This window comes from Phocoena sinus, chromosome 21 (assembly GCF_008692025.1).
Source record: "Phocoena sinus isolate mPhoSin1 chromosome 21, mPhoSin1.pri, whole genome shotgun sequence".
NCBI classification, from domain to species: Eukaryota; Metazoa; Chordata; class Mammalia; order Artiodactyla; family Phocoenidae; genus Phocoena; species Phocoena sinus.
Window position 1 is genome coordinate 12,622,566 of NC_045783.1, and position 27,920 is coordinate 12,650,485.

The 27,920-nt window shown below is 42.8% G+C and overlaps 1 protein-coding gene across 2 annotated transcripts in view; it reads left to right on the top strand.

Moving 5' to 3' along the window:
- The window catches only part of STOX2 (storkhead box 2), a 207,424-nt gene that overhangs the window by 42,926 nt on the left and 136,578 nt on the right, over positions 1-27,920 (top strand). The gene's annotated exons all lie outside the window — the stretch shown is intronic.

Consider the following 27,920-nt stretch of genomic DNA (forward strand, 5'->3'; position numbering starts at 1 on the left):
TCACTTTCCTTATACATGAAATGAGGATGACAGAATCGGACAAAAGTCTGAGGGTTTGTGGGAAGAATTGACACATTGCTTAGTGCGGTAACTGGCACAGAGTCGGTGTTCAATGAAAGGTAATTCACTCGCCCCTCCTTCACATCCTCCTGTTTCAGGGGGCTCCAGGAGAAAGGGACCCTCAAGGGCAAAGGAGACCCAAAGGCCCCAGAACTGGCTGGTGAGCCAGGAGGGAGGGACCAAGGGACCCTGGGCAGCTGAGTCCATCCTGGTCCTTCTGAAGAGGTGCTGCTTTTGTGGTGGATGCAGATGGAGTCACCAGGTGGGCAGGGAACTGAGCGACTGCCTGTATCTGAATCTGGGCTTCTCCATTTACATTGTGAAAGCTTGCATTTAAATATCTACACATCATAAGATCAGATGCTGGCGTGACTGTACAGGTTTAGTGCATGTTTATCCTTCTTGACTACAATTGCTTATTTAATTGTTTATCCTCCCCACATGACTTTAAACTCTGTGAGTGTAAAAGGACTATGTCATCTCATAGTGTATAGTCACTGGTGAATGAATGTGGAACACAGTACCTTGCCCAGAGCCAGGAATATAATATGGACTCAACTCATGCTTGTTGAGCAAATGCATTTTTTCTTACTTTTTAATTGTGTGATTTACGTAAAAATTGAGGGCTAACCTAATACAGTAAAGCATATAAAAAGTGCACTAACTTTAAGTGTACAGTTCAATGATATAGTATATATAAATATATATATATATACACACGTAGATACATACCCCTATAACAACCAACCACACAGAGATATAGAAATTCCTGGCACCCCACAAAGTTCATCTCTAGAGGAGGGGTGTCTGTATGATATATTCTAATTTTAACATTAAAATTCATTTACTCAGCTGTATTTTCTAGAACACTTACCATGTTACATAGCATTATACTACATACCAAGGGTGATACCTACAAAAAATAAGATACATTCTGCCCTTCAAAAGCCTCTTGATTTGGTTTGCAAGGTAGGACTAAACCTTAAGTAATCCAGTAACCAATTGTTTACCAGAATTAGCACTGCAAACCAATGGTTTCTGGATTTTATTTTTATTTTATTTTCTTAATGACAGAATTCTTTCTTCAACTAACACTTACCTGGAGCCTTATATGTAAAACAAACAAGCAAGGGAATGTTTCGGTTGAAGCTGAAATAAGCACTCACCACTCCCACCCAGGGGCATTTTGCTGCCATTGTTAAGGGAGCTCAGAGAGGGAAAAGATTAGGGTGTCTGGAGCAGCTAGGGTCAAGCCTAGACCTGAGATTGGTTGTGAATGGTGTCTATACCCCAGGGTGGGGAGGTGAGGGTAGTTAGAGGGCCTTCCAGCCTGGGAGAGATGCTTGAGGAAAAGGAGCCTGCGGTCTGAATGGTCATGGGAGCACGTGCACGGGCAGGGGTGTAGTGAGGACCAAGGGGGCACGCCTGGAACAGCCAGTGCGAAAGGGTAAAGGGTCTCTAGGAGAGAGTTCTTCCTCTCCCAACATTACATTAGATTTCCTCATGCCTTTTGTTTAAATTTTACTCCAAACAAAGAGATGTTATCTATTTTTCTTTAGATAGCCAGATCACCCCTAGAAAATACCTAAGGAAGGGGAGTTACATTTGTGGACCACTGGGGTCATGGGTGGAGAATCTACAGTGCCAGGTGATACCATGTCTGTGAGCCATTTGAAGACTTCAGAACTCTGAACAGACGTCTTAGGACTGTTCGAAATGGAAGTTGCAAAGAAAGAGTGCAGAGACCAAAAAGAAAGAAGCACTAGAGATGCATTTATATTTATAGAATCTAATGGCACAAGTGATGGTGTGAGTACTGAGAGTACTCCTAATTATAAATAGGGAGGCTGTTAAAAGGCTCAAATGTACTGAGTCTATTTCTTCCAAGGCAAAGAGAGCTATTTGTTCACCTCTCGGAGAGGCAGCTGCTCCCACAGGTGAATAGGTTGTCATTAAGTGTAGTTAAATGACAGCTTACTAAATGGATCCTACTACCTAAAGCAGTTCTGCTTTGCAACGACCCTGTGTGTCAGCAAGGTGACCTGTCCCACACTGATTAAATGATGCTCTATCCGGTTCTATAAAAGAACCTCAGAGTTCAAGAGATGGAACTTTAGAAAGTAATCATGAAAAATAACTTTGTTGTTTTTGACAGCAAAATTGTTAATTGCAGGGCTTCCCTGGTGGCGCAGTGGTTGAGAGTCCGCCTGCCGATGCAGGGGACACGGGTTTGTGCCCCGGTCTGGGAAGATCCCACATACCACGGAGCGGCTGGGCCCGTGAGCCATGGCCGCTGAGCCTGCGCATCCGGAGCCTGTGCTCCGCAACGGGAGAGGCCACAGCAGTGAGAGGCACACGTACCGCACACACACACACACACACACACACACACAAAATTGTTAATTGCAAAGAATATTTGCAATTCTTTGACTACGAAATTCAATCTTTTTGTGATTTAGTTCTACAAATTCAACAGATGTGGGACAAACATTTATTGAGAGCCAACTGTGTACCAGGTACTATATGGTGATGAAGAGAAACAGTCAGTGAACAGAACTGTGGAAGTTCTTGCCCTCATGGAGCTTATATTCTCACGTAGTAATTCCAAACTGCTTCCACATTCTCACTGACAAGGTGAAATAACTACTAAAAAAGTGTAAGCAGTTCATTTGGCTGAAGTATCAGTGGATTTTCAAGTACATAAAATTGGGGGAAGGTAAAGCTATTAAGAAAGAAGTGTATATAAAAGTGAATTCTAGCTCATCATGTTCATACACATGTCCACTATTTAATAGCATAACAGAGCTTTTTCTCTGCCTTAATATTTCAGGAGAATTCTTTCAGAATTATTAACAGATTGTTTTAACTATCTCATTTCATCTGGAGACTAAATAGAATTTGACAGCTGATAGCCAAAGTCAAGTTAAATGGACAAAGTATATAAATATCAATGATGTAAAGGTGTGTAATCCATAGACTAAGAAGGTCTTGGGTAGCTTTCAGATTAAAAAAAAATGTATCTGTAAACACTTTAGCCATGTCTTTTATGTTTAGCTATTAGAGTAAAGATGTATCTGAAACCACTAAACATTAAGTGACACAAAGAAATATTGCAGGGTAATAATGCTGTGGTCCAGTGGCTAAAATATTCTTACTTTTTCTGATTTCTTGTGGATTGTAAGGGAGCAGAAGCTGAGAAGCAAATGAGAAGAGAGTTTAGGGAGTGTTTTGTGAGGATTGCCTACCTGAAAATCAAACAAAGTAAACATGTTAAAAATAATCAGCACACATGTTCCTCTCTTATTTATAAGAAATAAATGCGGGCTTCCCTGGTGGCGCAGTGGTTGAGAGTCCGCCTGCCGATGCAGGGGACACGGGTTCGTGCTCCGGTCCGGGAAGATCCCACATGCCGCGGAGCGGCTGGGCCCGTGAGCCATGGCCGCTGAGCCTGCGCGTCTGGAGCCTGTGCTCCGCAGCGGGAGAGGCCACAACAGTGAGAGGCCTGCGTACTGCAAAAAAAAAGGAAGTAAATGCTGCTTAGAGAGGACTTTTTAAAATTATAATATTTTCCTTAAATAGAAAAGCACCAATATTAAAAAAAAGAGAAAAGATTAATTACCCAGCGTTTTGTTTTGAGTTTTACTTTCAAACCCAAGAATTCTTGCTTGTTTCCAAACTTGGTGCTAAGGAATTTTTCTGTTCCAAATTCAAAAATACAGAACATGATTTGTCAGTTATTTTCACATTTCTTAAATTTAAAATTTAAAGACAATTTAGCGAATAACGGTGCAAAGAAACTGTATACTGTTCTTACAATATATAAGAAACAGGGATGACTCTCTGACAATCTAAAAGGGACAATAAGAAATGTCCACCACAGCTAAATACAAAATAGAAAGTAATACTTACAGAGAAGTACAGCAAAAGTGATACAGGAGTCCAGAAGAGGGAGAGACGGCTTCCAGGAGGGAGAATGGACAAAGGAATATCACTGGCTGGATGGACTTTACACCTACAAAGCTGGGGAAAGTCATTCCATCCAGTCCTGGAAAAGCTTCAGTAAAGCTTAAACCAGGTAGGGAATGGGTTTAGGGAAATTGGAAATAGGAAGAGTCAACAGTTCAGTTTTTTCTGGATTGTTGAATGTGCCACACAGAATTCTTAGAAATGAGGCCAAAAAGATGGAAAAGGGACACATTCCAGGTCTTTGATGCCAGACCAAGTAGACTGAATTTTATTTGCTAGGAAATCAACAGCCATTTGGGGTTTCTAAGCAGAAGCATGATTAATCGGGAAGCACTTTTAAACAGAGGAGTTGTAAAGTCAAATGCCTGTAAAGACCAAGTAGTTTACTAGCAAAGTGGAGAGGATGTGGCAGAGAGGCTGTCTTCTCTAGGGGGTTGTGGCTGTTCAGTGCTTTAGGAATGCAACCTCTCACTGTTTACTGTTCTCTTGTGCGTATGTGCTTTGTTGTCCCAAATTACATTTTGATACCATGTGTGCCCATTGACATAGATTTGTAATTATTGTTTTATATAGTTTTTTTTTTTTTTCCCGGTACGCGGGCCTCTCACTGTTGCGGCCTCTCCCGTTGCAGAGCACAGGCTCCAGACACACAGGCTCAGCGGCCATGGCTCACGGGCCCAGCCGCTCCGCGGCATGTGGGATCTTCCCGGACCGGGGCACGAACCCGTATCCCCTGCATCGGCAGGCGGACTCTCAACCACTAGCGCCACCAGGGAAGCCCTCAGGCCTTGTTTTTCTTGATTTTTGTGGTCGCTGATCTTTGTTTAGTGATTTTTCTGAAACGATTTTGTGAAGCCTATATTCTTTGTCATATAAAGCCATTGATGTCCTTGGTTAGTGTAGTGTTCAGTTAGCAATTTTGACAGAGATTTCCTTAAACTTCTCAAACCAAAAAATAAAAAAGAAAGAAAGGAAAAGAAGAGAAAAGAAAAAAGGAGGCGGAGGGGGAAGAGAGAGAGAGAAAAAAGCAAAAATTAAATAGCTAGTAGGCTGTGTGTGTTTGGAGCATGCCTTCAACATTCACCATGCCGTTTACAGCTCTGCCCTAGTTTTCACTTCCTGCTTGCACAGAGCCTGAAAGTCAGTTTGAAATGCAACATTAGGACCTTCTCTGATCTTTTCTGCGGGTATACCATGTATATGAACTTTTAGATTCCCAGGAACATGTAGGAGCTTTCAAAATCTTTATTTCCCAAAGTATCTCACTCTTACCAGGCTTTTTGGTGCGTCTGTTGTTTGTCGCAAACAGTATCCTTTGCCCCAAGTGGCAGCAGATAATTCATTTGCCTTTAAACCTTTTTGACAAATGCCTCTTGGGTACTCACCTCTTCACTCAGGGAGAGTTCAGAATTAGATGAAATAAACATAAGACCTTTGCATCTGTCCTTCAGGGAGTCACCAGGCAGGTCAAACATAACCATAATTATTTGAAAACAACGTCTGCTTGGGGGAAGTGGGTTGTGTCTTCAAAACCACCATTGAGCTGGGTAAGGGGGCATGGGGCTAGGGAAGTCAAAATGCCACAAATCCCTCTTACTGACATTTAGCCACTTTTTTCTTGATTATGTGTTCACCTGGTTGCTGTAAAGCTTTAGAGCAGGTAAAGTTGATTCTAACAGTTTTTATTAGCTGTTTTGTGGAGGAACTGGCCCATGGAATTCCCTCCTCCACTGTTTTCACTGTTGTCACTCATGTACTTTAAAAATATTATATATATAAAACAAAACATGTGTGCGAGCTAAGTGCCAATACCTTTGGTATAGAGCAAATTGGAGAGGAGAAAGGTTGAATGAGAAGAAGGGAAAAGGAAACTGGGGGGATATTGACCAACCCAACCTCAGGCACCAAACACAGCACAGTCTTCTAGAAAGTTATGCAGTCCATGTGTCTGTTCTATTAGAGGAACAGGGTTTGGTTGCCTGTAACAGAAACTCGGCTAATACTGGCTCACACAGATAGGAATTTATTTGAATCACATAACGAGCAACCTGGGATGGATAGGCAAGGGCTAGGGAAGTAGCCCAATGATGCTGTCAAGAACACAGGCCCCCTTGGTCTTTCTCTTCACTGTCATTAGAACATTGGCTTGCACGTCCTCTGTTGTTGCCTTTTGATCTCAAGATGGCTGCTGCAGCTCCAGCTATCTCCTGTGCATTCAAGGCAGAGAATTGGCACGAGCCCTTTTCCTGGTGTTTTTGTTTGTTTGTTTGTTTGTTTGTTTGGTTTTAAGTTGGGACAGGAAGCTGTCCTCAGAAGACATCTTATGTTTAATTAGCCATGAATAGGTCACATGCGTATTCCTTTCAGTCACTGGCCAAATTACCATGACAAGGTATGATTCTTTCCTTAGGGCTGAGGAAGGGCCTGTGCTTCAAGAGATCAAAGAATCAGGGTTCTGTAAGCCAGGAAGAAAGAGGGAGGGTAGCTGTCAGGTAGGCAATGGACAGTGGTGGCCACGGGCAGAAACTAGGAGGGGTGGCAGATAATGGCGGGAGGCGGCTGCTTGGAAGGTAAAAATTGGAGCAAGCGCTCATCTTTATTGGGGGAGCAAGGGGGTGAGAAATGAAGATCAGGAAAACAAAGTGTCCAAGTTGTTATTTAATGGGGGTAAAACCAGAAAGGGTCGACTCAGCCGAAGAAAGCCGAAGCCCGTGGCATTTCCAGAGCTGGAACAGGGGCCCGGAGCCCACGTCAGGGCCCAGATGGAGCAAATGGAATTCTGCTGAGTGCCGTGTTTCTGGCTCTGGTTTTCGCCCGGTGGGAGTTTACATTACATTTAGAGCTGGCAAGCAGTTTCTGGCAGGTGTGGTAATCTCCGGGCCCTTAGACAACCAGTCAACTCTGGGTATAAACACAGTGTGCCGGGGCTAGCAGATTCCAGCATTGAACTGGAGATTGGGGAAGGGTTTTTCAGGGCCAACTTGGGAAACTGGCAAGAGTCCCAAGTTCGGGAGGAGCCAGACTTACTGGGCACTTAGCAGGACAAGAGCTTGGGAGCAAAGCTTAGGGGTGAAGCCCTGTTATTTGAGGGAGTGGAGGCAGGCTGGGATTAGGGAGCTAGGAACCCTTTGATTAAAGCTGGGACTTTAGGGAGAGACTGGTAGCCAGCGCTACCTGATGTCAGACCCCTGGGCGGAGCTGGCTCGGGTTCAATGCAAGGTCTCACATCTCAGGGTGCGATTGGTGGTGGGAATTGAAGATTGGGCTGAGGCTACCACAGACAGGGATCAAGTGGTCCCACTTTGGGAGGGAGAAGAAAAGATGTAGCTTCATAGAGGATAGATACAAGAAATATTTTGGAGATAGCACTTATGGGACTTGGCAAGAGGAAGACACGTTGGCGTTTGAGCCTTGGTGGCTGGCTTTATCAAAAATATGGAATGTCAAAGCAGCAATTATTTTTGATGCTAAAACCCCTTGAGGTAGGGACATGAGAAATTGATTATGTGAGACTGGGCTTGGGAGAGAGAGGACCTCTGAAATAAAGGCTGGAGTCACCCACATCAAGATGGTGATGGAATTGAGACAGGATAGGGAAAGGGCGTGGGGAAGGCGTTCGGCTTCTATGACATGAAGAGAAACCGTCTCCTCAAATCGTTGTCTCTGTTTCCTGTTTCTTTGATTTCCCCATGAATTCTTTTTCCAGATCTCTCATATTTCTGGTTGATTCTTCTTTCTTAATTTTTTCAGTTATACCCAATTTTCCCAGATATCTACATTTTCTTATGCCTAAAAGGCTTATTTAAATTCTTCAAGGATTAAAAAAAAAAATCAGAGGATACCAACTTTCCCATCCCTTAGACAAGGATTTGTGTTTATTCTTTATGATTTCCCTTAATAGTAATTGCTATTTATGGGTAACTCCCAAGATTCTTTAATGATAGTTCTTTCAAAAATGGCCAAAGAAGACCGTGTTGCTGCTTCCTCCTTCATTCTGTAATCATGCAACAAATGGGAGGAGGGGAGATGCGGTCTTATCACACCCATATCAAAATACTTCTACAGCTTCAACCTTCTGACGGCACCCTGTAGCTTGGAAGGAGTGTTCCTTTAAGCCATGAAGGATTCTTTTTTCTGTACTAAGTTAGAGGTGGGCTTTTCAAGATTTACATTAATAAGGAAAAAGGAAAATAATTAAAATCAATATCATAAAATAGATGGTTTCATAAGCTGGTGTAAGAGTGTCTAAGTACAAGTAATACATAGGAGAAAGGTGTATGTTCTCAACAGTCAGAACGGCTAAATCTTTATTTGAACCTGTGATTTTGGGGGTAGAGGTGTCCACTGGTTTTTCAAACACATGTGGCAAATGTAAAGAACTTTCCAGAACTGAAGTCAAAGCTATAGGTAAGGTAACCAAGTGTTGATGAGGTCAGGACACTTTTGAGAGCAAAAGTCAGTGTTGGGAATAATTACACACTGGAACTGTTCACCCGGTGAACAGTTCAAAAAATAGGACTTAAGATCACCCGAGTTCTAGACCTCAATATTTGTTCACAGGTCACGTGATTTAAGGTACAATGAAAGGAAAGTCAGGCATTTCCTCCTGTTCTGGCCTCTGAGTTGAAGTGCTGTTTCGTTATGTAAAATACAGGTGGTTCAAGGGCCTGGAAATGCCGAAATGAGATTTTCTTAGTCGTTAGCCTTTTCCTGTTGCTTTTCTAGTCAAGGTGACGGTGTTTGGAGACCACGCTGAGTGGATTCAGGGCCCAGCCCTGTAGGTACTTAATGACTTCAGTGTGGGCTTTTAATCTCCTGCCCAAGTGTTATCTTACTTGCCCAGACAAGCCTTCCCCATTCTAGGAGAGTGTGGGAAAATTAACACTGCCAGAGCGACCGGGGGAAGGAAAGAAATGTCTGAAGCTAGTAATGCATTGCATTAGTATTTATTTTAATGCGGTCTGGAAACGTACGGCTTGAAATCTCTGTGTTGCTTAAGGAGAGACCAGCACCCTTCCATGGAGGTAAAAAAAGAAAAAGAGGATTGAAAAATATACAGAGCATAGCAATCTTTACTGCTGGAGCTAGCTCTCAGGAAACCTGAAGTGCTGAATGTAATAAAATGTTGACAGGAGTTTCACTTAACATGCGGGAACTCTGGACCAGAACGACATCTTTGGCACCAAAGGAAATCAGGAGAGTAAAGGCAGTCGTCAGGATTTGAAGTAAAGCCACAGATTATTACCATCTGTACATTTTCCAGACCCCGTGCAAAACCAGAAAGCCAGGACCCAGACCGGAGAGTAAGTATATTGAACTCTGGGGTGTGTTGTTACAGGGAAGCAACTCAGAAATTGGTCTGAATTTTAAGTACAATGCTTCATAAAACCTGACAATTTTTTTTTTTTTTGGTCTGGTGACCGTGTCCTAATAATTCATTTGTGGAAAATCTGGAACATCAGGAGGAGTTATTTGTGTGTTTCTTGTGGGAGCTACCATTGTTATAAACCTTCATTATACCAGGCCTTCGTACTTTCATGGTTTCTCTGTCAATGTAGCCTTATTTGTAAATTGCTCTCCAATCTCAGATTGTTCTTATATAGTGTGTTTTCGTGTTCTTTCCAGAAACTTGTGGAAAGATCTTCATGGGACACATTTCAGTGTTTGGATAAATGATTGGTTCATCACTGTCACATATCACTTAGCTAGTATTTTTCTGTTTATTATCCAAAAGAAGGTACTTTCAGATGAGCCTGCATTAAGCATCTTTAGATTAATTTTCTGCCTCATGTTGACGGACATTATAATTTGAGCCAACAGCTACCTTCCCTGCGGTTGAGACCTGTATAGAGGCTAAGCATAAAACACAAAACTTTTGGATTGTGTGTGCTTTCATCAGGGCTGATGTTTCTTCGGAAATCTTGGACCTCAACTTGTAAAGGCTAGCCCTTGAAAAGCTAGATTCACTGGGGGGGGGGGGGGCTGGGGATGGGGGTGGGAAGAGGGGAGATGAGCTTATCCGTTTTCTATAAAAAGAGAATGTATATTTTAAAATAACAAGTAGTGAATAAGAGAGGCCAGTGTATCTAAAATGTTTACATAAAAGAGTTAAATCCTATGGCAATGGGACCATTAGGTAAACTATTTGACATCTCATTGAGAAATAGAAACTTTCTTATAAATGGGTTGGCTATAAAGCTCTGAGAATAAAATTTAATGGGATGGTTTTAACTTGGAAATAGCAATTAATGACAGATTGCAGAAGTCAGCCAATTAATTGTCACTCAGTGCTTTTCTATCCAACACATATGAAAGATTGTTTATAAACAGGGAATTTTTTTTTAATGTGCATACGAATTTCGTATAATACTTGGCAGCTCTTGGCTAGTTTGGCAGCATTAAAATCTTAGCTCTCAGACTAGTCTTCTGGATATGAAATGTTCCATGGATAGATTTGTTCTTTCCTTGCAAGCCTGTAAATCTTAATGTTTAGCAAGATATTCTTCTCTGCAATGTTTTTCTTCGGTCAACTTAAATTCTCAGCATAATTTAATATGAAGTGTTTGGCCAAATTAAAATGAGGGAAGGGTCCCACACCTGTTGAACCCTAGGTTAGCAACTACGTTGAATCACACACATTGTGCTTAATTCTGAAAACTACTCTTCCCAATGTTCATTTTGCAATTAAGGTGTGCATATGAGTCTCTCTCACTGCAGGCTGTACTTTCTTGTTAGGACAGCCCAATCCATTTCTTTAATTAATGATGCAGATTCTTAGTTCATAGACCAGTCTCAGGGGAGTAATTTAACATATGTGAAAGGGCTCATGAGGCTTTCTGGACTCTTGGGTCCTATTTGATAGATTATTGCTTCAATATATTAAATGGACCCCAGTGTTCTAAAAACAGTCATATAATTTCCACATGTTCATTTTTTCTTGCTGGAAGGTGTAACTTACAGCAAGAGTAGCTTAGAAATCCAAGCTTATTCTTGAAGAAAAACTAATAGGCATGTTTAGCAAACTTTTAAAAATATCTGTGTGGGAAAATCTTCAGTGAAGTTTATGAATATGTTTCTAACATATTTTTAAATGTCTGTGTAAGCACCTTAAAGCTTAAGAGAAGTGCTAAATTGGCATAGTTGATTTCTCCTCTTGCAAAATACTTGTGAGCAGCAAGGTCATATTCAGCAGAAGGTATAGTTGGAATGACGGGTTGAGGAATGTTAATGATTTGTCTGGAGGTGTGCGAGTGTGTGTGAGCCCTTCACCTCCATCTTGGCTTCTTTTTTTTTTTTTAAATATTTATTTATTTATTTGGCTGCGTCAGGAATTAGTTGCGGCACGCGGGCTCTTCCATGTGGCACGCGGGCTTAGTTGCCCGGTGGCTTGTGGGATCTTAGCTCCCTGACCAGGCGTCGAACCTGCATTCCCTGCATTGGAAGGTGGATTCTTAACCACTGGACCACCAGGGAAGCCCCCATCCTGCCTTCTTTTTGAAGTGACATTTGGCATTTTAGCTGCTTAGTGATGCCAGCTCGATAGGAATCTTGAGTTCATCACGCAAATTCTGGGACCGCTCGGGTCCCAGCTGCTCCAGCTGGGTCAGGAGCAGGGCAAGCCTCGCCGAAGCTGGCAGCTGCCTTGGCGGGTCTGTTCTGAGTCAGCTTCCCGTCTAGAGTTTCACTCCTGGCCTCGCTGGGGGCTCCCTGATTGATTTGCATGGAGTCTTGCTGCAGGGATGTACCTCTCACGGAAACGTCCTAGGTGTGCACCCTGGGACCCAAGCAGGCCAGCCCTAGGAGATCTGTCTCCAGCCACCCAGGAATCTGCCTACCTGGAAGCCGCCGCAGCTCTCAGCCACTTGTCCCCGGCTTGCCATAAGATAATGGGGGTGTTTTGCTCTTAGGGAAAAAGGGGAGGAAGGTGTCACGTTGCTACTTTAAAAATAGTTTTGTTTTTTGCAGTGGTGTCTGTTGAAAAGTTATTGCATATGTATTCCATGTCGGTAGCTCTATTCTCTTTGAAACTTATCCTATGGGATTTAAGCCGTTGACTACCAACTCTCATCGAGAATTTGCTATGGAAAGTCCTGAAGGTTTGGTCCGTGCCATCTAAATGAGGGGAGAAGGCACAGGAACAGCAGCGAATAATGTGAGTGTATAATTAGAGCCAGGTTGTGTGGTGCCGGCCCGCGTGCTGCAGGGGTTCAGAGGACAGAGATGCAGCCAGCCTTCCTCGTCCGTCTCAGCGGTAATCCTGCCTCCTGCAAGGTTACCCCAGCCCCGCTAACTCCCACTGCAGCCTAGACCGTTTGCTTCCCGTGTACTAACATGTCAGGATCCCACCCCTGTGATTTTGAAGTCCTGCCCTGACTCAGCTTCTCCTCGAGCTCTGTTCTTCTACCTCTGCACCACGCTACTTAAAAGACTGTGGTGCTTTCGTTCGTTTTTTTTGTCTTTGTGAAATTATTCTCCCCCGAATCACCAGTAACCTTGGGATAGATGAACTTTTCTCCAGCCCTGTTCCACTAGCTCTCAGCCACGGCGGTTGTTGTTGGTCTCCTTTTCTGTTTTGCTCGTCCTTGGTTTCTGGAAAGTTGCTTTGTTTCTGTTTGGCATCCATTCTGCATCCGTTTTATTGGCAGTACTGCTCCGCCCACACTTAGGTGAGAATTTCCCAAGTTTCAGGCCCGCCGGTCTCCCTGTTTTCGCCGTCGGATATGCCCACTCACCTCCTTGAGCTGTCACCGTAGAGGACTCGCTCATCTACTTCTCCAACGTGTATTAGGTGCCTCGGCACCAGGCGTCCATCTACGCATTGAGGGTGGCACAGTGACACGACAGGTGGGTGCCTGCCTCCTGGAGCCTGTGGTCCAGGGAGGAGGAGAGACAGGTACCTAGCTCACGTCAGTACAGTCGGGAAGCCGCCCCGTGGGGAGGCATACTGGTCCTATGAGAACCCCTGGGGGCACCTGACCCGGAGCCCTGACCCGGAGCCCTGACCCCTCTCTTGAACTGCAGGCTCTCCTGGGTGACCTGTCGCCACCTCAAACACACCGTGTCTAAGAGGAAATGATCTTTTCCTCCAAGTTATGTGCCCCCCATACTGTTCTGTTTCTGGCAACGGAACCAGCTTGTCCCCCACCTACTTAGGCTGGAAACCTGGGTGTTACGCAGATTTCTGATTGCCCTTCAATTCCTCACCCAGTCACTCACCTGCTTGTGTCAGCAGCTCCTCCGTAATCGCTCTCAATTCTGCTCCCTACTTGCTATTCCCATTGCCACTGCCAGCGGCCCAATCCTCACGACTGCCTTCCCGCCCTCTTTAATATTTATAAATAGGCTATTTACTGATTCAGAGGAGGTTTACCAAAATTACCCAAGTAGCTCATGTTCATGATGGAAACATTTTAGAAAATGCAGATAAACACAGAGAACGAAGGAAAGAAAGAAGAAGAGAAAAGGCACGTTTCACCACTCAGATAACATTCCTGTTAAAGCTCTGACATTTAACCTTCTAAACTTTTCTCCACGGTATCCACATATGAAAATATTCTCATATGTAAAAGTGTGAAAAATATCAAGCTGGTGATCAAAGAGGATGGGGGAGAGAAGTCTGCAAAATGGGGTGCCATGGGCAGTCCTTGGAAGGAAGGCGGCGAGCTGGAGTGCGGGTGTGGGTAAGGCCATGGTGAAAAAGAGATGGCAGGTCCAGACGGGGAAGGGCCTCTGCAGGGAGCTCTCAATCCACCCAGTCTTCATCAGGCCAGTTAAATGGTGAAGCACAGAGAAGCAGCCTGGCCCTTGCTCCCCAGCAAGTCATGATAGAAACCAAGATCGAGTTCTGTGTTTTTATGATTTTGATATTATAAGTCAAATCTGGAAACCCAAATGTTACTGGACAATCCAGCTTATTTTATTGAACTGACTGGATTTGTTTTTTTCTAGGCTAGCAAGAGACTAGAAAGCCTTTATGATGTCTAAGACTTCATTTTCTTCATCTCAATATTTCTTTTATTAGGATTAGTTCATGTCAGTTTTATTCACTCATATAAAGGCAGTTTAGTGTGTGTGTGTGTGTGTGTGTGTGTGTGTGTGTGTGTGTGTTTACATATTTGTCAACACATTAAAGCTAGGCAAAACTATAACTATTCCTCTCTGGGGAAGAAGCAAAAACCCTTTTTGCTGTTCAAAGGTAATACATAATTCTACAATTAGATATCTGTGTTTTTAAAATCACATCCCTTTTTGCTGATGTCTGTCCCCATTTTGTATTTAGTTCACTGTGAATTTTTAACTCAAAGAAAATAACTCACTCCAGCTTTTGAATAAGGAGACAAGGAATTATTCAAGTTTCACAAATAGAATCACAGTGTTTTAAATTGTGAGGGATTTTCCATTTAGTCCAACCTCTTCATTTTACAGAAAAGGAAATTGAGGCTGTCATAGGTGAAGCAATTTGCCCAATGTGATACAGCATCTCAGCCAGTCAGAATCCATGATTTCTGGCTTCCAAGTCCTATGACCCTTCCATTGCCCAATGCCTCCATCCTACTTAAAAAAAAAAAAAGGAAAGAAAGAAAAAAAAACGAAATGGAGAATTGAGCTGACACATTGCTTTAATTCTCCTGCTTCTTTACAGAGTGTGAAAAATCCTGATGTACTTTAAAAGAAACATTTAAAAATGTATCCGGACTTGTAAAGAAGATCAGGAATATTTGTGATATGCTAATTAGAACGTATCTCATTATGCAGGAAACAGGAAACTTGGCAGGGGGGATGCTTTTCAGAGTAACTTAAGAAAACTTCAAAGGTAGGACAAAAGAGTGTTCTTTTTATTTATTTGATAATGTGTGGCTGCCATCACATTTCTGGTAGGGTCTGACACCTTTATAATAAGCCCCATAGAAACTGGGGGGATCTGTCAGACACATGGAAGGAAAAGTAAACAATTTCATTTCCATCTGAGTTTCCTCAGATGTAAGTGAGGGCCTTTCCCACAGGGCTCACCTGCCAGGCTTCTTCCTGTAGAAACTTGTCTGTGCTACCATTAGTCATTTGCCGAGGAATTATATTTTGGCAGCCATGCTAATCACTCCAAGGTGACCCACTAGTTGGAGAAGCAGATCCTTCTCCGTTGTTACGGACCACGAATCCAATGATGCGAGTCGTTATTTGGGGGAAAAACGATCAAAGTGTATTTTCTCCCCAGGCCGCTAATTTCCCCAGATCTCTCCTGACTAGAAGCACTGTTTCTTCCGAAGAAGTTCTAAGTGCCATGAGGAGAAACACCAGAACTTGGTCGGATTTCAAGTTCAGGGGTAGACCTGAGCTCCAGGATGAGAGAAGAAGCTGCGCCCCAACCCTGGGGAGTCCAGAGAACCCCCCGATGAGAGCGGGCCATCCTGTCACCTTGGCAGGGCCTCACCCTGCTGCTCTGGGGCAAACAGTGCCCCTCCTGCCCACTGTCTGCCGTTGCACCCGACTAGACCATTTCTGGTGTGTTTGATGCAAAGGTGAAGTTGCCCTGGCTGTGAAGTTCATAGGTACCCAAGAAGGTGAGGGGGAAGGAGGGTACTCAGCTACTCTTGGCCTGTGACAGCCTCCAGGTAGAAAAGGTCCTGGGGAAAGATAAGGACACCTCAGGATACCGGTCCTGATTTTAGAAGTGTCTTCCAAGCAGGGTTTAGTAGAACACATGTGAATTTTACAATTAGAACAAACTGGTTTGGGATCCAGTTTTTCTCGCTGCCTGTGTGACCATGAACAAGTTACTCATTCTCTCTCTGCACCTCAGTTTCTTCATCTGTGAAGTGAGTCGTGGTGATTACTTGAGGGTTTTTTTTGAGGCTTTGATGCGATGACATAGGTGAAGTGCCTAGCAGATTGTAGGGCTCCTTGTGGGCCCTCAAAAATAGGGACAATTATCAGTTCCTGTATTCATGATGATATAAACACCAATACGTCAGAAAACAGTTTAAACCATGACCCCAAAGAGAGCCAAAATATAAACTGGCAGCTCGAGGAATTATCACAAAGTGGAGAGGTACTCAGGGAACGACCAACCAGGTGAAAATGAGAAAGTTAGCAGTATCCCAGAGGCCTCTTCATCCCTCCCCATCTGCCTGACTCCCCCTTCCCTTCTCACCAAGTAGCCACTTCCCCAAGCTTCTAACACTCAACAGATATTTAGGGAGAGTCTCCTAGATTCCGGGCACTAAACCACGGTGGACAGGGTAGACAGTGTTCTTGTCCTCAGGGAGCTTCCATTCTAGAGGCAGGAGCCAGACAGCAAAAAGATACGTGAATAAATTAATCTGATGTTTTCTGATGCTGCAAAGTGTTGTGAAGAAAATAAGACAGGTTAAGGGGCTGGAGAATGGCCACCAAAGGATCCTTCTGAAAGGGGGGTCAGGGAAGGCCCTTCCTGAGAAGTGAGGTTTGGGAAGACCTGGGGAGGGGCAGCCCCCGTGGAGGGAGAAGCCTGGGGTCTGGAGGATGTCTGAAGAGCGGGAAGAAAGCCAGCGAGAAATCGGTCCTTGAAGAGGCAGAGTCCACATCGTGAGGGCCTCATAGACTATGGGAGGAAATTGGGTTTTGCTCTAACTGAGATGGGTCGGGTCGTAAGACCATCTGTCGTCAGTGCCATGAAAGGAAGCGTGGATTGTTTCCACGCCGTCCCCCCAGCACCGTCTTGCTGAACGCTGCGTAACACGTTCTCCTTTTGTAAAGCACGTTCACATGTAGGATCTCCTTTTTTTTCTTTCTTTTTTTTTGTATTTTATTTTATTTATTTTTTTTTATACAGAAGGTTCTTATTAGTCATCCATTTTATACACATCAGTGTATACATGTCAATCCCAATCTCCCAATTCATCCCACCACCACCACCCGCCCCCCGCCACTTCCCCCCCTTGGTGTCCATACGTTTCTTCTCTACATCTGTGTCTCAATTTCTGCCCTGCAAACCGGTTCATCTATACCTTTTTGATCCTCATGACCACCGTGTAACGTCCACCAAAAGGTCTGATCGTGTCCTGTGATCGAAACTGTGAGGCCTTAAGCCTTGTTGCAGAACTCCTTACCACACAAGGAGCACAGCCATCCTCCTATTTGCATTGGTAACGTTGTAATGGCTCAGACTCTTCCTGCCTAAGAGTCCAGCTAACTCCTGCAGGGGCCAGGTGCTCTTGTGTCTCCCAAAAGGTTATCTGTGGAGCATCAGTCACAGACAGTGCTCATGAAAGAAGGGGTCCCTGTCGAGTACATGTGGACATGGGGCACAGTGCCCCCTCCCCCTGGAGAGTCCCAATGTAAAATGTTGTAAAGGCTCTGAGAAGTTCTGCAGTAATGAAATACTTTAACCCAGCCATTTCCCACCCCTGGCCACAGAACCGCTTTTTATACGCAGCATCCATTGACGTCTGGGTCAGTTCTCGGAACGCCTTTTGGAAAATACCAGCCCGAAGAGTTGCTATTTAGTGTTTACTAAATGGTCTCTTGAAAGAGTTCAATTATTTCGTGAACCTAAAACTCCTCTCTTACATGAAAGGGTTAGAAACCACATTCATAAAGCACTTCCATATGCTTAGCATGAAGGACCTGGACAAACGGAGATCCAAAGTGTTGAAAATCATAAATCCACTCCCGTTTTGATCACTCCTGTTAATTCCTTTGTCCTTTGAACTCACAGCATTTCCATTACTATGGTGCCGTGATGCGCTTGTATTTCTGGGTACTAGGATGTCAAAGCCGGAACCAGTCTCATCTGGTTTAAGAGATAAATGTTCTGAACCACGCATGTCTTTGATTTTGGGTTATTATCTACGAGGATGTATGTGTACATAGAAGAGAGTCCATTTATAGATCCCTTGCAATCTTCTGTACCTGTTGCCAGGTACAGAAGATTCCTCTTCTTTTAATTTTTTTCTTGCTCTTACCTAGGGATTTACACAACTATATCTGAAGTTGCAGGAAATGTTTTTGATAGATGTTCACAGAAAGCTTCCTGAATTCTGGCAGAGTTTGTGGGAAAGTGCCTGATTCACTTCTAGCTTCAACTTTATAATTCCTCACAGATTTTCATGTCTCCTAACACTTGTGTTTCTCCCCGTTTCCTAGCTCGGGCTCCATCTGTGTTGTCTTCATTTTCTTAACTCTGTGGTCCACACTTTTTAAAAATGTTACTTTATTTTAATACTCTGCCTGGAGTTCAGCACTTCTTAAATTAGGTTCTCAAAACAAAAAAATTTGAAATATGAAGAAACACAGAGGTAAATGGGGCTTTTTACTGCAGGACTTCTCAGTGCCTTTAATATTCTAATACACATTGTTAATCTCCAGAAGGGAGATAGAACAGTATTTTCCTAATTTATTTAACTACTGAACCTCTACCGCAACCCCTTTAATAGCATCTTGTAAGAATGTTATCCTGAAAATCCCTCTTTGCATCAAATCCAAACCTCTCGACCTATATTTTCCTTAACCATTTCTCCAGCATTATGTCCCATTACCCCTTCGATTATCTGCCCCAGTAAAACCAATTGTTTTATAATCCTCCTGAAAAACGTTGCATTTCCCTGGGTTTAATCTCTTCTCATGATATTCCCTCTGTCTTCCCCGTGGATCCAATGATCTTTCCTAGCAAATGTGGAATGCTTTATTTTCTTTCTTCTGCACCTATATCAAAGATCACAGTTCTTCACATCCCAGCTCCTCTGGGAAGACTTTACTGACCAAACAGTCCACTAAGAATCTCTCTTGGAGCTATTATGATCTGTACCTCACCTTTAGCCAGTACAGGCTTACCTCGGAGATATTGCGAGTTCGGTTCCAAATATTGCGATAAAGCGAGTCACAGGAATTTTTTGGTTTCCCAGTGCATGTGAAAGTAATGTTTACACTATACTGTAGTCTATTAAGTGTGCAATAGCATTGTGTCTAAAAAACAATGTCCATACCTTCACTGAAAAATACTTCATTGTTAAAAAAATGCTAACCATCGTCTGAGCCTCCAGCGAGTCGTAATCATTTTGCAATAGTAGCATCAAAGATCACTGATCACAAATATTAATAATGAAAGAGTTTGAAATATTGCGAGAATGACCAAAATGTGACACAGAGACGAGGTGAGCAAATCCTGTTGGAAAAATGGCACTGATAGACTTGCTTGACACAGGGTTGCCACAAACGTTCAATTTGTAAAACACGCAGTATCTGTGAAGGGCAAGGAAACGAGGCCTGCCTGTATTATGAGTGTTTACTGACTTGTGGTTTATCACATATATGCTGTCTCTGCTCCTTGGGGCTAAAACCTGGTGTGTGTGTGTGTGTGTGTGTGTGTGTGTGTGTGTGTGTGTGTGTGTAAGCTCTCGCTGAGCTTTGCACACAGTGGAAAGTGCGCACATATCCGGAAGGATCGTTTGTATTTTGTTTAGAAGATTGGTTGTTCATCTGTCTTCCTGGCTACCAGGAGTAGGATGGGGCAGGTTTGTTGGGTTACCTACCTCTTGGTCAATGAGGTGGGCAGAGGCTTTAGAAAAGGAACGAACAATGGCTGTAGAAATGACAACAAGCAAACATATGAAGCACATAGAAGGGTGAATACAAAGCACTGTTATTCTCCCTAAATGAGCTTATAGTCTGTTGGGGAGATATACACAATTTAATAAAAAGGCCATGCTCGTTGTACCCCAAATCATGATAGGAATATAGAATTGAGGATGGTTAATGTAGGGTGGCATGGGGGGCTCTAGGAAGGCAGATACAAGGCACGTAGGGGATGCGAAGAACAAGAGTCACCGAAGAAGAAACAGTGATTTAGGCTAAGAAGAAAGACGAATTACGAACTCGGGAAGGCAGAGAGGAGGGAAAGGAAATTCCAAGCAGAGGGGAACAATCGTGTAACTGATGCCTAGAAACAAGAAACCTTGGCGTGTAGGCTGCATGGGGAGACCTTGTGGAGACCAAGGTGGGTTTGGGGGAGTCCCGTTGTGAAGGCTTTGAACCACGTGGGCACGGAACGGCCACTGGAACAAAGTTTAAACTGGGGAGTGATGCGATCACTTTAGGAAAAATGGAGGTGGAAGCTGGCTGCGGATGAGAAAAATGAGGTTGCCACGGGTCCAGTTTTCTTTGTTATTCCCAGCAGACCTGGGTGTGGAGTGGAGAAAACTTGCAGCCTAGTTGTGGGGAGAGAACGACGTGCGTGCAGGGGACCATTTCAGCTCCCCACCCACCTTCCAGGGGCCACACGGCTCTCTGATAACAAGAGCTCAGCCCCTTCAAGAAGATGAGCTGGCCCTGAACTTGAACACCTGATTGCTGATTCCCCTCGCGTTCTCTCTCTCCAGTGTCTCTAACTGGCAGCCTCCAAGATATCATATTACACCGAGCGAGGAAAGAATGTTTTCCATGGTGAACCTGCTCTGACACTCTTAATGTCCTGTCCCCCCTGGTGTTCTGAGTGGGACGGTTTAGACTTCAGAGCTTCCAGGCGTGGTTTAAGAACCATCTGTTTTAATGAGGCATGTTGTATGATTTATGGCGAGAAAGATGATGTCGGCGGAGGGAGCTGGTATATATGATACCCTCCTAATTAGACCCGAGTTATTGTCTAAGTGCAGGGGCCCAGACAATGATGTGTTTGTATTTTTAAAAAAGATTTATTTATTTATTTGTTTGTTTATTTATTTATTTTGGCTGCACCGGGTCTTAGTTGCGGCATGCATGAGGGATCTAGTTCCCCGACCAGGGATCGAACCCGGGCCCCCTGCATTGGGAGCGCAGAGTCTTACCCACTGGACCAGCATTGTTGCTTTTCGTTTAACTGCTCTTTCGCTTCAAGTTTCAAAGCCCCTTGCTAGTGTTTCTAAAACGGCAACAATTTGTGTTTTGGGAACTCTCAGGCTTTTGCTTTTTTTACATAAAAACTACTGGGTCGTCCTTACAGTATTTATTTTATGCCTATAGCACCTCCCTTCAAGATAAAAATAGTTAACAGTTTCATAACACTTACTAATGCTTTATATGCCAGACATATATCAATACAAACTCATCTAATTCTCCTAGTAAAGCCCTGAAGTAGACCCTGGTGTTCTTATCCCCAGAGCGTAGATGAGGGAATCGAAAGAGAGAGAGGTCACGGTGATAGGAATGGAACAGCTGAGATGTGAACCCAGGCACCCAAGGTCTGCGGTCTGTGCACGTAGACACTCCATCATATTACCTTTCCACAGATAATTTTCACATTACTACAGTGTAGAAATATGCTGCTAGCGCCATCTTTTTCTAAAAGAAATATATATGTGTGTTTTAACTAATATTCCAGATAGGAATGATGCATTTCCCACTAAGTTTATCTCTTTCCTTCCCAAAAATCCTTGTGGAAAATACAAATGACATCAAAGGTTGCCAGGTGGACTTGGTCTGTAGGATGTGGTACAGTAAGTGGAGTGACTTGGAAACTGGGAGAAGTGAGTTTCAGTTTCGGCATTGACTCAGATGAGCTCTGGGACCTTGTACATGTTACTTGACTTTTTTGGCACTGTTTCTTACGAGGACAAGGATTTCACCTTTAAGTTTCCAGGAAGCCATCACACAGGACAGTACGAGAAAGGGTTTTGGCTGCAGGATCAAACTCTTGAGAGAGATTCAGGACCAGGGCTGGTTCCTCTCCGGATGACCCGACCTCACAGAACTTTGCTGGAAGTTGTGGAGTCACGAAGAGCAGGGACAGGCCGATCTCCCAAAGAAATGTTACCGTTAGATTAGATTCACCTTTGTATTATTTTTTCCAGTGTGCTATTTGTCATTTTCATAGAATGATGGTATTTTTCCAGATTATAAGCTACTACCACTTGAACTTTGTCACTGTTTCCTGTTAGCACAAGCAGAAGCATCGCTAACAGGAACAAGGGTAAAGGAGCTTACCTTTCTTCCCCCTGTTGTTAGTTTTGTCTATGAATCAGATTGAACCTGAGCCCAACATCTTGACGACACTTCAGGTGTGACTAGTGGCCTTCGTGCTCAATGGTGATAACGTTAGAGCAGCTGCGAGTTTTGAATCAGGTTGTTTTTCTCGTTCTGAATTTAATATCTGATTTGTAAGATTTCTCTTTGGTTTCTCATAGTGTTTTTTTAACAGATCGTTACTGGAGTATGATTGCTTCACAATACTGTGTTAGTTTCTGTTGTACAACAAAGCGAATCAGCCATATGCACACACATGTCCCCATATCCCCTCCCTCTTGCGTCTCCCTCCCACCCTCCCTATCCCACCCCTCTGGGTCATCGCAAAGCACCGAGCTGATCTCCCTGTGCTATGCAGCTGCTTCCCACTAGCTAGCTATTTTACATTCAGTAGTGTATATATGTCGATGCTACTCTCGCTTTGCCCCAGCTTCCCCCTCCCCGCCCGTGTCCTCAAGTACATTCTATATGTCTACGTCTTTATTCCTGCCCTGTATCCTAGGTTCCTCAGTACCTTTTCTTCTTTTTTGTTTAGATTCCATATATATGTGTTAGCGTACGGTATTTGTTTTTCTCTTTTTGTATTGTTGAATGAAACATTTTCCTGTTCAAAAGGGGGTTGAGAATCTAACAGATTATTCACACCAAGAAAGACATTATTTCATTGTATGGCATTTTGCACCTTCTTTGGGATCCCCTTCTTATTGTTCTTTCTAAGTTTTACATTTAACTTTTCTTTAATATTATTGTACTTGAGAAATTTAGGAATAGAGCAAAACTTAGGCACATGTAGACATTTAATCACCTGGGTCTTCTGGTTGTCAGTAGTAGAAATCTTTGAAGTTTGTTTTCTTATCACTCGTATATTTGGACTGCTGATTTGGTTGTAAATTACACTTTATTGCAGTCTTGATCGACTGAGGCTCTGCAGTCACTTTAAAGGGTATAAAATATTAGCTCATGGATAGTTAGGGGCAGGTAATATAAGTCTACATAAAGTATATGAAATGATCAGTGTATTTTATTTTGTAAATCATGATGTCTAGAGTTGAAGCAATTCGTCCTCAAGTTTGCTATCTGTGGTACAAACTGGAGGAGAGAACGAAAAGCTATCTTTTGCTTCTAGTTCTTTTTTTCCATGAGCAGGGGCAATTTTATGTGTCAAGGAATCAGTGGCTAAACTTTCTATCACTGTGTTTCAGTTCTATAGCTGCCTGTAAACAACTTTATCAATTTTAGAGTAAATCAAGGTAGGAATGTGTTCACTCCGTACATATTCCAAGGGTCAGTCCCTCAAGTGTTTAGAAAACAGTTTTTCTCTAAACCTCCCATTTTAATTTCCAGATAGCACTTTTTTAGGAAATTCCACCAAAATTCTGATTGATTTTGAAAACTCCCAGATTGCCTTTAAAACTTACAGAGACTGTTTACCGAGGCTTTAAAGAGTGATTTCAAAAATATGACATAGGAAGTGAGGGTGAAAGAATAGAACATATTAAGCCCAAGAGCCCAAGGAGCAAAGGGCAGCATGGTGAAGGGTGGACATGCCTCTTCCTGGGCTGGGGGACTGAGGGCAGTGGCACCAAGTGAGCTTTCAGAGAAGAAGTCTAATTCCTTCTTGATCAGATCATCATTGAAAGCATAGAAAAAGGTCATACATAGTCTCTCAGAACAGTGGCCCATCCAACCATGATCCTGCATTACAGTGGGACTGGCCATTACTTGTCCTTTGTCATCCCAAGAACAGATTTCCCTATAGGAACTTGGGGTATGTTTCCCATCCAGGCTCTTGTCCCATATAGTTAATGCTTGGCCTGTGCCATTACTTTTAGTCCATTGATGTTCACTGAGCCCCTTTGCTGGTCCAGATTCTGTGCTGAGCTCAGGAGATACAGAGGGAAATAGCTTCTCCTCTGGATATCTCACAGCCCCACAGAGGGTAATAGATAGGGATTTATCTATTACCCTCTGTGGGGTAAACGAGCAATTTGTTACAAAGAGCCACATGTCACTAGAGCACCCACGGAGAGGTAGGGATGCAGAAGGAGGCATCAGAGCTCCTTCAGCTTTTCATTCGTGTCGTTTGAAATTTGTAGGATAGGGAGTGAAATTAATATGCCTCTCAAACACTGGAGTATATCCGATGTCTGGGATTTGGGTACTTGCTCGGCAAGTCTGTATTTACCCTAAATGCGTCTCTTTAGCATTATCTCCGTGACTGCAGCCTCTCAGTGGCATCTGGGGTGAAATGTTAAGAAAACATTTGGGGGCTTCCCCCCTGGTGGCGCAGTGGTTGGGAGTCCGCCTGCCAATGCAGGGGACGCGGGTTCGTGCCCCTGTCCGCGAAGATCCCACATGCCGCGGAGCGGCTGGTCCCGTGAGCCATGGCCGCTGAGCCTGCGCGTCCGGAGCCTGTGCTCCACAACGGGAGAGGCCACAAAGGTGAGAGGCCCGCGTACAGCCAAAAAAAAAAAAAAAGAAAACATTTGGACATCAGGCCAATAAATCACAGAGACTATTTTGCTAGTCAAGTGTAGTGACATTTTTAGGGAAGACGCTAGAATCCCAGATAGCCATGGACAGTCACTTCTTTAAGTCCTTCCTATACATACGGGTTGGTTAACAAAAGACAGATCTGAACCTTACTACGGTGTCCTGGTGTGCTGGTGAGGTGGCAGAACCTTCTCCAAAGATGAATGTCCTCCCTGAGGTGAAGGTGGCCCAGGTGTCCATGAAAAGCTTAGGGAAATAGGAACTGATAATTAAACTAGGGGGAGGCTTGTCACAGCAGTGCTGTGGTCCTGATGGCTGAGAAGGACTCACATGCTCAGTTTCTCTCCTGGATGCAGCAATGCTAGTCTTTTCCTCCAATTCAAGACCTTATGGAATGTAGCAAAACCTCAAAAGAGCGGAAATAAGGTGCCTGGCTTAACTGAGTTTTCTGGTTTATTAAGAGTAAACCCTTTTGTTAAGAGTAAACCCATTTATTAAAAGTAAGCCATTTTCCCCCCTTCTCTGCTCTTGTCCATGAAAATGTCTTTAATACAATGCAGGGACTACCCTTGAATCTTTTGGGGTTTGTTTGGGGTTTGAGGGATTTCCCCAGGTTCATTTGACGCTGGTATTATTCCTCATGGTAACAGATGAAATTCAGATGATTTTCTATAACTTTAAACAACTAAATAAGCACTGATGATGTATTTATTTGCTATGTGAAGGCTCTGGTTAGTGAAATTAAAGTTTACCAGTACAGTGTGATGCAGGCTGTTTTCAATATCGGTGACAAATACAAGAAAGCAAGCGCTTCTGCTGTCTTACAACAGTTTTGCCACCGAAAAGAAAGAAAATAAACAATAAACAAGACAGAATCCACTGCTTAAAAATACTGTCAAAGTTATTAAAAGTGGCTAGAAACTGACTATCAGTGAAAGCTATTCCTAATCCATGTGTGTTACCCATGGTGCATATAGATTGATGGGTAGAAACAGATGGTCCTAAGGTAGGTATTTCTAAGCTCTTTCTTACTGTAGCCATAGGAATCCCATGAAAGGTTAAAAACTATAATGTATCACCTTTTCAACTTGCTAAGTTATATTTTCATCGCTGGAGGTAATTTGTATTACTGTATCTATATACCACCTGATTCCACAGTTTGAAAATAGGAAATGTTTTCATTCCTTAGATTAAATCAGTAGAGGTGAAATTCGGCATGAATAAGTCTGAATACTTAGAACAGTAATTTATCATGCTGTTAATTTGCTAACTCAGAATCAATCTTTATTAATTTTGGCTTTACTAATTTTAAATTTTGTGATTAGTTGGATAAAAGTTGGACTAGGGTTATTTTTCGGATTTGTGAACGGCTTATTAGATTATATAATTGTATAAACAGAAACAATCAGTGACTATTTAAAGCTACTTAAGAGACCATTCTTTGGACGTTTTCCTGCACTTGAAAAACATTGATAAGCTATTTAAAAATCATTCCTCTCCGCCGTCTAAAGGAATCCTGGAGATGGTTTGCTTTTCCTTGCTTCTTTTTTTGTGATGTATTAATTCCAGGCGTTATTATGTCAGGATCAAGGAATGGGTTTCTAATTAACAGAGGACAGCTTTAAACAGACAATCCATAATGTGACACGGGAATCTTTACCAACATCTGTTTATGAGTTGATTTGGGGCAGCTCAGAACTCATATTTCCAAAGGAAAAAATCATTTAAAATAGTGAAGAAATTTTTAGACGAAACTACCCACACCTATTTCACTCTTCATGCAGCTGTGATACTATAGTACTAGTATCTTCAAACCATAATGCTATTATATAACTTACTAGAACTCGAGTGCTAGGACCATAGTATGATTAAAATGCCTATGGTGGGCCGGCTCACCACAGTAGTACATTAATACTCTCATAATATTAGTAATTTCTTCACCTATATGAGGGGTAACGTTGGCTTTTTGTACTCTGGACTTGGCGTGCATCACCATTTACAACCTTGTTTCTTGGGACAGTGCCTTCTACAGCAGATTGTGGTTTATAAATTTGAAGTCAAAGAACACCTGTGTACATATCTGATTTATAAGAATGAGAGTAAACTGTCTAATAATAAGAATCTTCAGAGACTTAAGACTCTTTCTTTGAATAGTCATGTATCACACAATTATGATCCTCATGGCATTTCCATCGTGCTAAGACTTTAACATAATAATTATGAATTCCAGTTGTTTCACTGAGCAGGGAGGGTTTCAGTTATTACCACATGAAGAGTGGAATTGCTGGTTAACAGGACCTTGTTTGTTGATAGAACTTTATTCTTAAAAATATAAAAGTGTACTTTCTAAGTATTCTTTTAAAAAAAAATTTAATAGCACCATACTTGTTTATTTTCTCTTTTTTTTTTTAAACTGAGGTAGAGTTGATTTACAGTGTTATATAAGAGTATCCTTTATTTCACAGTTTTTATTAATTCCAGCTAGTCTTCCCCTGGCAAGCCCACATTCATGGAGTTTGTTGAATGCAAAAATGTTCTTGCTTGAAAGCTTACGTGATTATATCCTGAAGGTTAAACTTCAGACCTAGAAACAAGGCAGATGCTGGTTTTATGTGGCGTGTTTAATGCTTGCCTAAAGTTATTTATGAGTTTTGTATTTCTTTGATTCCTTATCTGTTTTATCTAATGCGGGGCCGCAGTGATTATCATTCTGGTGAGTGGGCACCATTCCTGCCCGGGTTTAAGAGGAGATGCCACCCTTACACGGGAACCATGGCCTCTAGTCCTCGGGGTCAGATCTGGTGCTCCAGGTGTGCTCGGGTTTTGTTTTTATTTTCTTTTTCAACTCTCTTTTTCCCTTTAAGGACTATGACATCCCTTCAGGGCATACGAATTCTTTGCCCCCTTCTTGGCTGCCCTTCAGAGGGCATGTCTTTTTTTCAGTACTTCTGATAGGCGTTTCCTGCTCTTTTTTCAAATTGCTAAACTGGAAAAAGTTTTTGAACCTTGAAAACTGTGTATCCTGATCTACTTTCAGGACCCATGCCAGGGAGTAAAATTACGCTAATTGCTTTTAATCTCCCAGTCACTTCAGTTTTGGTGTGAGAACATTGTGGTATGTGTGAACAGGTTTTTGTGCCAGAAAAATAATTGAAAACCCTTGCTCGGAAAAACAGCGCCATTAGGAGCCATCAGCAGCACGTAATGGTGGCAATTAATGACAATCAGGGGCCAACTTACTGCCTGCCGTAGCTGACATTTTTTTAAAGGAGTGAAACATATGAAGTTTATTTTATTATTATTATTCTTTTACTTTGTGTAAGTATTTTTACATCTGCTTGTGATTATTCTGCCTTGTAACTACCACCTCAGGCCCAGTCCTTTTTAGGGGGTAAAAAAATGAATTCCTTATGTAATAAGTTATCATTTGG